This window comes from Peromyscus californicus, unplaced genomic scaffold (assembly GCF_007827085.1).
Source record: "Peromyscus californicus insignis strain IS unplaced genomic scaffold, ASM782708v3 Scaffold_5__1_contigs__length_169319896, whole genome shotgun sequence".
Classification (NCBI taxonomy): domain Eukaryota; kingdom Metazoa; phylum Chordata; class Mammalia; order Rodentia; family Cricetidae; genus Peromyscus; species Peromyscus californicus.
Window position 1 is genome coordinate 168,520,438 of NW_026294573.1, and position 12,682 is coordinate 168,533,119.

The window sequence follows — 12,682 nt, forward strand, 5'->3', positions numbered from 1 at the left end:
CTTTGCTTCATCTGCAGGGCTGTGAAGCAACAGTAAGCCAGGATTTGGACCCTGGAGGATACTCACAGTCTCGCTGCTCCGTGGAACTACAAGGAAACACTCAGCAGCTCGTGTGATTTTTGTCAGCTCTCCTACATTTCATGTCTCACAGTCATCATTTCGATGGCCAAGATAGGAAATGTATGTTTGTTGGCTACGTGTGAGTAGAGTTGTCCAAAGTCCAACTAGCCCTGGGAACTAAAATCTCCCTGCTTTTCATTTCTCGTGGTTTGCTTGTTGATGAAAATGGCCATTTGAATTCAGATGATTCTATCACTGTGATTCTGTTGATAGACTTCCAGTTGATCAGCTTGATCAGCTGTGGGCAGAATAGTCACAGATGATGCTACCTATTAGGGGCATGCTGCTGAGTTGTGTCTCATTTTGTGATCTTGAAGCCATTGATGATGAGATCCACTAAATTAACTCATGTTTCTAACAAGTGGTGATATTCTAATTTCATGGCTGCCTTTTCATGTATTTGGTCCAAAGTTCTAGGAAGCAAAATTTCTCCTACTGCACTTCTTGGTTTTCTGGAGGATTGTCTTGACTGTTAACTGAGCCAGCCCACAGTGGTCAACACCATTTCAGGGCTGGACACTGAAGAGTGTAAGAGCGAGGGGAGCCAGCTGAAAGCAAGCATGAGCATGTTCTCTCATTGTCCTTAACCGCAGGTGTGACAAGACCAGAGGCTCCGAAGACACTCCATGTGTTCACTTTCTGCTTTTGTGTATCAATATGGAAAATAAATTTCTTTCCTAGCACCATCCAAACATGGCCCATAAAGGGATTTCCCTTTAATCCTAGTAGAGAAATGAATGAGTTTCTCCATGTTTTAATTAAATTGTTTTATTGATGTTCAGATCATTTGTGGTTGGACTTTGGCACCCTCTTTAATCTCTTGAGTCTGATGGCTTACATTTCCTAATACAAGTATTCTTTTTTTTTCTTCACAAGCTTCTCTGTGTGTGGTTTCTTTTAGTGAACAATGGCATTCAGAGACTATAAACTGGCATTCTTTCTCCTTCACAATGCATGCAGGGCAGAAGCAGGGCAGAGGTGCAGAGGTGAGGGAGAGAGAATGGCTGAGTTCCTGAAGTTCTTCAGCTCCGGTGTGTCTCTTCATGGTCGGCTTTGGGGAAACACGGCAATGTTGCTCTTAATCTCTACATTTCGAGCCTTCTGAATGAAGGACTTCGGTTTCCAGTCCTCATTCTTCAGGTCTGGAATATCTAGCGCTGAACCTGTTCCCCTGGGCATGTTCTGGCTACCTTCTCAGCAGCCCACACTAGCATCATAGGCAGAAACAGCTTAAGCTCCCTTTCCTTGAACACCGAAGATGTGTGCTGCTCACCCTTCCTCCAGTTCATAGCAAACACAGGAGGCAGACACATGTGTCTGCCTCAAACAATGCCCTAGCTTCCAGACACAGGTGCAAACATCTGGAAAACCTAGGTAGGAAGGAGGTGATAGGAAAGAGGGAAAGTGCACAGTCACCCAAAATTTATTCCTTAAAATTACAATTTTATAATTGACTATGTGTATAGAGATATTGAGAATGGCTAATTTTCATTCCAGATAGATATAATGGTTTAGGGATGTGTCTGCTAAGGGAGTTTAGATATTTGATTGTGCAGTAGCATGAAACACCTCAGAAGTGTGGAAACTTCAATTTGGGAGAGCAATAACTTAACTGTAAAATAGAGATATGGAGCACACCACAGATTTAAATATTTAAAAAGATAGGACATGCATATTGGAAGAAGACATGAGTAGATTTCTCTAGGACCAAGTAATGGGAAAGTAATAATGTGAATGATTAATACATTTGATGATATAAAAATGAAAATTCTGCTGAAAGACCAAAGTAAAGAAGGGATGATGAACTGGAAAAATATTTGCATCTTATTTTTAAGCAAAATAACATATAAACAATTTTAAAATAAAGAGAATTCTTTTTTAAAACATTGTTTTCGCCAGGTGGTGGTGGCTCATGCCTTTAATCCCAGCACTCGGGAGGCAGAGCCAGGTGGATCTCTGTGAGTCCGAGGCCAACCTGGTCTACAGAGAGAGATCCAGGACAGACACCAAAACTACAGAGAAACCCTGTCTTGAAAAACCAAAAAAAAAGAAAGAAAAAGAAAAGAAAAGAGAATTGTTTTTCATACAATATATTTTGATCATGTTTCCCCTCCCCCAGTGCCTTCCAGATCTTCCCCACCTCACCAGCCACCCAACTTCATGTTCTCTTTCTCTGCTAATAAAACAATCTTGTAGAAAAATTAGCTGAAAACATAAACAAAACAATGAATTTGTAGAAAAATTGTAACTGTACTTTGGCCACAGGAAAAGATGTTCAAACTTGCCCAGGATGAGAGAAGGGGAATTCAAATTGTACTTAGATACTGTTTCTCAGCAGTGTGCTCTCTTGGAGGGACTGCAGGGCAACAGCATTCTTTTATGTGGTTGGCATTTTTCTTAGCTGTCTAAGGCTTAGGCACCTTATTTGAGACACCTACATGGGCAGATTCGATGTAGTCAAGGAAGACAGGCCTGAGCATCAGCAAGAAAACCTGGCAGCAATGAACTGAAACATGTTAAACTAGCTAAAATCCTCAGGTTCATTTAGCTACATAAACAACACACTAACTGCTCATTGATTGGCTAGTGAGTACATCAAAGCAAATTGTCCTCTTCTTGCCTTCAATTATGTTGACTTTTTGCATGGGATCAAGGCTTATTCTGAAGATTGGCCTTAGGCTGCAGGGTTCTATTTACCCAGCTTTATTAACCATGTAGCCAGTACTGTCTACTGAAAGACCCACCTTCATCTTTCATGATATTTAGTTCACACTGTGACACTGGCAGAAAACAATCCAGAAAAGCCAGGATCCAAGAAATGTTTACCTGCTCCATTGATCTCTGGGACTCCTTCCTCACCCCGAAGATACAGCCAATCCACCTCCCTGCCATCAAGTGTCTTATACACTGATAGTTAGAACTCAGTTCTATATTCAAGAACACACATGTGGTTGGAGGCAAAGTGGTCCCTTGGAGTAAATAGATGGCAGATGATGCTGGGTGTCAGGTGTGGATGCCACAAGAGACGCTCAGTTGTAAGAGAGATGCAAGAGGGAAGTGTGATCAAAGTGTTTTTAAAGCTACTTCATGTTATTAAATCAAATCTTGGTATTAACACTGAAGGGTATTAACATGCACTTCAAATATTTGTCTCCCCCACTTTCATTTGGTTCAGTTTTATATTGAACAAAACATGGGTTATTTGGCTCATCACCCCAAAGCTGAAGCAAACATTAACGACTTCCCCATTTTACAGGAAGCTGTGTTTAGCAACATATGACTTTTGCATAATGACTCATCTACCCCTTGAGTATTGGTTTTGATACTCACCCAAACATACTCAGAAAAAACTGATTTTGACTGGAATGTTACATATATAATGAGATTTCCATTATGGAGCCCTGTCCTGCTCCCCAAAACTATATCAGATGTGATGCCCCCCCTTTTTTTTCAACTTGAGGATAAAATATGTATAATGTGTAAGCCAGTAGTGGTTCACAAGTGTACAAACCTATCAGTTTGATCCCACCCCCACAAAGACTGTTTGATAACACACCGGATGCTGCTTGTGGTGTATCAATTCTGATATCTGTACCTCAAAGGAGAAGCATTTCCTGGCATTGGAGTCTCTTAAACATTCCAGAAATCCACACTGAGCACAGTGCCACTGTGGCACCGCCACTAACCTGGGCCAGTCATTATGTTAGCTTCATGGCGCTCATGTGTGCTTTGAACTCATCAGTTCTGTGGGTTCTGCATAGTTTGTGCCTTACCATACACATCCGGATAATGGAGCACTGGTGATATTTGTGGGCAAGAGGCAAAAGGCTTGTCCGACACAGGTCTCTGGGTCTCTGATAATGGACCCAGAAAGAATTCCTCTTACATGACATACCGTTGTCCCGCCACTCAAGGCTGAGATGTAAAAGTGTCTGCTTTCCAGAAGCCCTGTGCTATACTTCGTGTATGTGTGTGTGTTACACATGCATACTTGAACACGTTGTCCTTTGACAGTCTTTGGAACACATAGTTTGACATACATGTATCTGAAATATTGGTGCCAACAAAACTAGCAATTCATTTTTAACAATTTTGCGTTTGTATTTATTCATTGTGACCTTAACCTGGGGTTGCCTTGTGTTGTGCTTGTTATTTATTTTAACAGCTTTGGCTCTGTAATTCTTTTTCTGTTGTTTGTCAAGACAGGGTTTCTTTGTGTAGCTCTGACTGTCCTGGAACTTGCTTTTTAACCACAGGCTAACAACTCACATAGATCCACCTGGCTCTGACTCCAGAATTCTGGGATTAAAGGCATGTGCCACCACCACCCAGCTGGCTCTGTAATTCTTGTTGCCCTGGAATTGAATACTTTGGCCATTGAGGACTTACCTTGAGTCTATTTTTCTTATTGCTTTTCTTTAACTGCCTACTCCAATCACTAATACATTTCTCTGTACATTTCTCTTGTTAAACAAACCCAATGATTATCACCTGTTATGCCATCATCTTTACCAATTCAACTAGTAAACCATCTGATGAACTGGATGGCTTGTAGAGGAAGAAGAAGAAGAAGAAGAAGAAGAAGAAGAAGAAGAAGAAGAAGAAGAAGAAGAAGAAGAAGAAGAAGAAGAAGAAGAAGAAGAAGAAGTCATACTGCCACCAGTACAGTAGAGGAGAAAACTCAATTAAGGACATGTAATAAACAAGGGTCCTGAATCTCACAGAGAGTAAACTCACTTGCCAAGGTACAGTCAGCAGCTACTCCATACTGGAATCTATTGAGCTCCAGAATACAGTACAGAATACATAGAAATATCAAAGTTAGGTATGCAGATGATAGCAGGATAGTTCCAGAAAGGGTTAAAGCACTTTCCAAAATTGTCTGACCTATAGCCAGAAAGTGGCTATGACTTGTGAAAATCTGTCCCAAGCCTTGAAAGAACTTATCCTGGAACTGTCCCGAAGGGCCCCATTGATCACCCACTCTTTCCTCTTCCTTCTTATCTCGCGGTTTGGTGATTTTTATGGCATGTTTTTCTTATTCCCCATGAAACATTTATGAGATCCTGCCACTTTAAAATGTTGTTCTAATTCCAGAAGGCCAATGCAGATCTGTTAAAAGGGAATGCTTGTTTCATTAGACCAATGTCTCAGATATGTAAACGTCAAAACAGCTGGAGCTATGGTGCGGAAAAATGTTGGACATCAGGGGGAAATTACCTTAAGAATTGCAATATCTCCAGCCCATAAAATTCAATCGGAAAATCTTATGAAAAGTGTCTTTCTAGTAAAAGTTTTCAGAAACTTGACGATGACTGGAAATACTGAAGAATAATTAGAATGAAATCGATTTCAGTATTCATGAGCTTCACTAGAAAATACAGCATAAAATTTTCTTAAACATTGAGACCTCACAAGCATTTCAGATATTCCTAAGAGAAATGTGTATTGTTGAAGAAAATACTTCCATTTTCACGAGAATTCTTTTTCAACCGGCATCACTATTACCAAACTTGCAAGCCCAAGCCATCCTTTCCCAGTATTGCAAAGATGTCTTTCTAAATAAATGAGCAGTCACCACTTATATTTCCGTGAGCTGGGTCCAAGACCAAGTGCAAAGGGAAGTGGTAATTCCAGCATCCCTGATGTCAAGCTGCAGCTGCATGCTCCTGCTGCCCTGAGCTCTGCTGCGCCTTCTCCACCACGATGAGCTGTGACCTCCTCAACTGTGAGTCAGATAAACCCTTCTTCACTCAAGAAGTATTTTGTTTGCTGGGTATTTTGATACAGCACAAAGAAAGGGTTAGACGTAGCAATGGAGTATAGCAGCCCAGTGTGGTCCAGATATGAACGATGCACTTGGACATGGGGACATGACTAAACCAGAGTGATGATAACACACAAGCTAGAGAGATGTCAACCACTCCAGAGCTGCTTCCTACCACTTAGAGGACACAGCTCCCAGGTTTCTTTCTCTTTTTCATATGCTGTCAGCAAAGTGAGACAGCTTCACCCAATCACACAAGGCTATGCTGTAGTGGGTAGCTGTCCACGTAGTTAAAAGGAGATTTATTTAATGGCATAACTTACAAATTAAGGGATAGGTAGGTCGCGGGGTCTGGGGAAGGTGTATCCGCAGTCCAGCGGTGTTCTCTGGAGCTCTGCTTGGCCCGCCTCCACCGTCCAGGGTCCCAGAACAGAGCGAGAGCGCTGGCCCATCCAGATCTCGGGTCTCCAGGTGCCTCCCTTGGCCCTGCCTTGTAGGCGTGACAGTTGCCGAAGTGTCAATGTGGGTTGGAACTTCCAGATCAAAGCTGGACTAGCTACCCACTACACTATGCCCTGGGAGGTCAGGGCCACAAACTGGATGGGTCCACGGGTCCATGAATGGCTTTGTAGACAATATACACACTGTCAGCTTATTAAATAAGAGGATAAATAACTTCTGCTACATTAAAAACACTGCATTTTCACAATATCTTAGCATTCATCATATCTAAAGCATAGGCCTTTAACAGTATATCTTGAATGGATGATTGGCCATACAGATAGAGGAATGAGTTTAAGACCAGACAAAGCACACACAAGACCTACACAGCTTCAAGCTACATGGGGCTCCAGCACTGAGAGGGAGAGGTGGACGTGGGGTCCCAGTTGTACCCAAGAAGCTATTTTTGCCTTCCAGTTGCTTGCAAAGAGAAAACCAGTTTTCTTCAGTGGGAGGTCGTTGGTTATATCAATCAAACTCCAGTGCAGGCTTCATGGTCAGGAGTAGTTGGACAACACAAAAAGAACTCCATGGGTTTTTTGTTCTTTTATTGTGTGTGTGTGTGTGTGTGTGTGTGTGTGTGTGTGTGTGTGTGTGTGTGTGTGTATACATTTTGTTGTTTTGTCTATTTGTTTGGGCATTTTTTGTCTTCTTGTCTGTTTTGTGTTTATATTAATTTTTGCTTTTGTGGGTTTTTTGGTTTATTCATTCCTTTCTTTCTTTTTGAGAGAGAGAACATAAAGTTGGATGGGTAGGGAGGAGGGGAGGATCTGGGATGAATTGGGAGAGAGGAAAAAAAAAACATGATCAAAATAAATTGCTTGAAACAAAAATTTCAAATTAAAAAATAAAAGAATTTCTAAAAAAATGAAAATTGAAGATAGCCAGGAGCCAATGGAAAGACATGCTCTGAGTTAGAAACACATTTCTACATGAAATAAAAGATTTGGTATTTATTTGGCTGAGATGGAAGGTGATTATCATACAAATAAAATGAGAGGCAGGAAAAAGCAAGAAAAGGCCCTAATTCAAAAATGGAGGAGACACCATTGTGTCTGTAGAGGAGGGATAGGTGAGATAGAGAAGGTAGGAACCAAGAAGGTGGGGGTAATAAAGGAAGGTGAGGGGGTAATAAAGGAAGGTGAGGGGGTAATAAAGGAAGGTGAGGGGGTAATAAAGGAAGGTGAGGGGTAATAAAGGAAGGTGAGGGGTGATAAAGGAAGGTGGGGGTAATAAAGGAAGGTGAGGGGCAAAAAGGAAGGTGAGGGGCAAAAAGGAAGGTGGGGGGGTAACACAAGGAGGGTGAGGAGTGATAAAGGAAGGTGAGGGGTAATAAAGGAAGGTGGGGGGGTAATAAAGGAAGGTGAGGGGCAAAAAGGAAGGTGGGGGGGGGTAATAAAGGAAGGTGGGGGGTAATAAAGGAAGGTGGGGGTAATAAAGGAAGGTGAGGGGTAATACAAGGAAGGTGAGGGGGTAATAAAGGAAGGTGAGGGGTAATAAAGGAGGGGTAATAAAGGAAGGTGGGGGTAATAAAGGAAGGTGGGGGTAGTAAAGGAAGGTGGGGGGGTAATAAAGGAAGGTGAGGGGTAATAAAGGAAGGTGGGGGTAATAAAGGAAGGTGGGGGTAATAAAGGAAGGTGAGGGGGTAATAAAGGAAGGTGGGGGTAATAAAGGAAGGTGAGGGGGTAATAAAGGAAGGTGAGGGGTAATAAAGGAAGGTGGGGGTAATAAAGGAAGGTGAGGGGCAAAAAGAAGGTGGGGGGTAATACAAGGAGGGTGAGGGGTGATAAAGGAAGGTGAGGGGGTAATAAAGGAAGGTGGGGGTAATAAAGGAAGGTGAGGGGCAAAAAGAAGGTGGGGGGTAATACAAGGAAGGTGAGGGGGTGATAAAGGAAGGTGGGGGTAATAAAGGAAGGTGAGGGGTAATAAAGGAAGGTGAGGGGTAATAAAGGAAGGTGAGGGGTAATACAAGGAGGGTGAGGGGTGATAAAGGAAGGTGAGGGGTAATAAAGGAAGGTGAGGGGTAATAAAGGAAGGTGAGGGGTAATAAAGGAAGGTGAGGGGCAAAAAGGAAGGTGGGGGGGTAATAAAGGAAGGTGAGGGGTAATAAAGGAAGGTGAGGGGTAATACAAGGAAGGTGAGGGGTAATAAAGGAAGGTGAGGGGTAATAAAGGAAGGTGAGGGGTAATAGAGGAAGGTGGGGGTAATAAAGGAAGGTGAGGGGTAATAAAGGAAGGTGAGGGGTAATAAAGGAAGGTGAGGGGTAATAAAGGAAGGTGAGGGGTAATAAAGGAAGGTGAGGGGTAATAAAGGAAGGTGAGGGGTAAAAAGGAAGGTGAGGAGGTAATACAAGGAGGGTGAGGGGTAATAAAGGAAGGTGAGGGGTAATAAAGGAAGGTGAGGGGTAATAAAGGAAGGTGGGGGTAATAAAGGAAGGTGGGGGTAATAAAGGAAGGTGAGGGGTAATAAAGGAAGGTGAGGGGTAATAAAGGAAGGTGAGGGGTAATAAAGGAAGGTGAGGGGTAATACAAGGAAGGTGAGGGGTAATACAAGGAAGGTGAGGGGTAATAAAGGAAGGTAAGGGGTAATACAAGGAAGGTGAGGGGTAATAAAGGAAGGTAAGGGGTAATACAAGGTAACAGCTTCAGAGGGAGGCATTCCAAGAAACTGGGAGGAGCAAACCTGTGGTCTGAGTGGGCACACAGAAACTGTGGTCTGCCCAATCCTATTTCCAGAAGTCTGGCCGTCATCTGAGGAAGAAGCATGCGACCTTTCAGGTAGTTCAAGAGAATGGCCGCATCAGGACACAGCCGGGTCAGATGAGAAAACAATGGTGTGTTGGCAGAGCGAGGAAGGGACTTGGGAGTCAAACGTCAGTGGGGTCAGGTGGGGTCAGGTGGGGTCCCTGATTGATTCAGCAGAGTTTGAGGATGGGAACAATGGTTAGGTGGACAGATCGCAACGGAGCAAGAAGAAAGAGGTGCAGTGTGGGAGAAGTTGGATGGAGATGCGGGGAAATTATGAGAACAGGAAGGCCAGGAAGTAAGGAGGGAAGCCGAGGGAGTTTGGTCTCTGAAATTCCTTACTTCATCCACCCACAAGAACATGGCTTATGCAGTGCTCCCCACAGTGTTCTATAATGTTCTTGGCAAACCGATGTTGAACTTATGTCTAGCAGCACATTGCCGTTTGGTTGTGTATCATGGCAACAGAATAATCAGGAAGATGTGTGGACGGTCCCACCCTGCAGAGGGAAAGCCAGATCAGGATGACCAGACCTGCTCCCTTCACATTCCTCCAACACTGAGACAAAAAGGCTTTAATATCTTCTCACTGACTCTGTTATCTTAGTATTAGTAGTGAGAGACTTCACAGCATTAGAGTCATTTCCTTTTGAATGCTTGTAAAATACAATATGTTGGGCAGTCTACAGTGTGTATTCTTTTAGTTCTAGGAGTCCTGAGACATTTTCTCTGTAGCAGATGCCGCTTCTCCATTCTCCTCCTCTTTCTCTTTTCCCTTGGCCTCCTCTCTCACCCTCGCCTCTTCCTTCTCTGTAAAAGTCCTATGTCTCTTCCTGTCCTGTTGATAAGTGCACTAACCACACATAGGACAATGTACAGTACACATGTGTTTTACCTGAGAGCCTTAGTGATGCTGAATAAGGAAATATTGCCGAGGGGGTTGCAGCCACTTAAAGAGAAAACGTCCTTTTGTGTACCATATTTCCAAACTGTTGAACAATGTACAGCTTAGACATTATGTACATGTGTTGTGAAAGCCAAATGATAGATGATTGTTTAATTTTTACCAGTATTACAATAAAAATAATAGCAAGGACAAATATTACTTTCAGTGTATTCAGTGGTACTAAGAACAACATGTATATCTCTGGCCCATTAGGTGTTACTTAATGGCTCATAACCCAGACACTCAGGGCCATGGCTTTTGAAACCATGAAGCTACAGCAGAAAAGTCAGTTAGAAAACTTTCAATGACCAGGAAAATGCATCCACGTATTCTGGCACATATCTGTAATCCCAACACTTGGTAGGCAGAGGCAAGAAGATCTTGACTTCAAGACTAGCCTGGAGTACATAACAAGACTCTGTCTCAAGACAAACAAACAAACAAACAAACAAACATACAAACAAACAAAAACCAAAACAGCAAAAACACAAAGCAAATGCCCACCTTATATGTGTAAGTCTCCAGATTCAGTTCTAACACTATGTGGAAAGATGCAATGTCCTTCTGTGGAGCAGGACTTGAACCCAAGACCTCATATGTTAATCTTCAGCAACTCGTGCCATTCTCTAGTTTACTGTTTGTATCTGTCTAAAAGGAACTTGCTTATTTGTAAGCTGATAAAGCCATAGATTAATTAGAAAGAACTTTCTTAAGTTTTAGAATTCCACTTAGGCATCAGTTGATTCATTTGACAAATATTTCCTCAAGTACTGTTCAAGGGTCAGCTCCAGGGTCCCCAGAAGGTCACCAGGAGCAAAACATGAAGGACCTTGTTAGTCACAGAAAACTTAAAGTCTTTACCCAGAAGACAGTGAGGAAACAGGCATTGAGTTGCCTGTGGAGGAAACTGTCTTAGCCTCAGTTGAACTGGGAGTCAGCCTTCCTTCCTTCATGACTACATATTCTCATGGCAAAAGATTTTGAAAATAAAGGTAGAAAGTGCAACGTTGAGTGAGTCTAGCACTTCCTTCCTAGTGTTTCTGAGATAGACCTGGCTTTCAGAATCCACGCCATGCTAGTTTCAGAAGTGCGTTTCTTCTTGCCAGACATTGTCCAACCATACCAATCAAATGCCTTCAAATTCCCAAGGCTCAAGGAAAAGCTGATCATCTTTAAGTCTCCTAAGGCAGAGTCCATGACTCCTTTCAATCAGAATGTGAGAATGCCTGATAGAAGCAGATTTGTCACCAGTGATAGCAGGGTGGCAGTCAAAAGGGAAGAGGGGCAGGAAAGGTCTTGTCATGGAAGAACTAATGATTTCTTCACTACTAGTAAATTTCAACCCTTCGTGTGGAAAGCCCTGTTTGCACAACCAGTGATGAACAGAAGAAATATGTCTCTGTCAATCACACATATGATGTTCTATGTCATATACATTAAATCAGATTCAATTAATTCTTTGAAGGGAGTAGAATGGACACCTTATAACATTGAGGCACCCCAGTAGGAACTCACCCATCAGGGATCTTGGTAAAATGATTTTAAACCATGACCGGAATGACAAAAGACAAAAAAAGAATTTAAGAGGAGAGAGAGAAGGTGAGATATTCACTTTAGAAATAGCTTTCTGGATATGGGAGACATGCTGTGATCATCAGAAGAGAGATGAAGGAGAAAGCTAACCTGAACTGGAGAGGTGATGGAGAATTTGTTCACGGAGGAGAAAATGGATATGGTGGACTCCTTTGCCCCAGAGATGGCTCTCTGTGCACATCACAGATGATCATGAAGGCACCGCCATGTTGGTGAGCATTGCAGGCGAAGCTGAGGAACTAGAAATTAGGTGACTGTGAGTCATTCTCCAGCAGAGACCCCACTGTAATGCAGAGCAGAGAGCAAGGACAACAGCATTGACTGTCACCGTCCATTTTTATTTACATTGTAAATAATATGACTTACCCAGCCTCCCTTCAAAAGTTTCTACACACCGCCGTCCTTGAATACTCTCTAGACAGGCAGAAATGTGGCTTTCTTCCTATCGCAAACATGAAATTACTCATCCTTGAATATAATAGTAAGTCACTTTTTCACCTCTTTCTATGAGAGTTATCATCATCAATGGACAATTAAAAGGACAGAATGAGCTGTTATTTGAAGGGAACAAATAGTAATTACATCCTAATCCAATTGATGATTTATGATAATCAGTTGATAGGAAATAATTCTATTCACCATATTGGTAATGTCATTATTTGAAGGTGAATTTCTCCTGGGTGCCTCAGGAGGAAGTCTCTGTGGAATGAAATGCTTACTGGACATTTCATCAGGGAAGCAGAACCTTGCAAGTTCCAAAAGTAAAATTTTTTATCTTGCTGAATGTATTTTATTTTCACTCTTGAAAATGTTTACTGTGCCTCAGTTTATGCAGTCATGAAAGAGAAACCAATAATAATAATAATACAATAATAAAATATCTATTTAGTGATTGTAAGTTTTAAATGACATACAATGTATAGGACCTGGAATACATAAGTGATCACCAGCAAATGACTAAATTGGGCTGAAGAAGCTAATCTCATCAAAACCCCAAACTTGTTAGTAGAA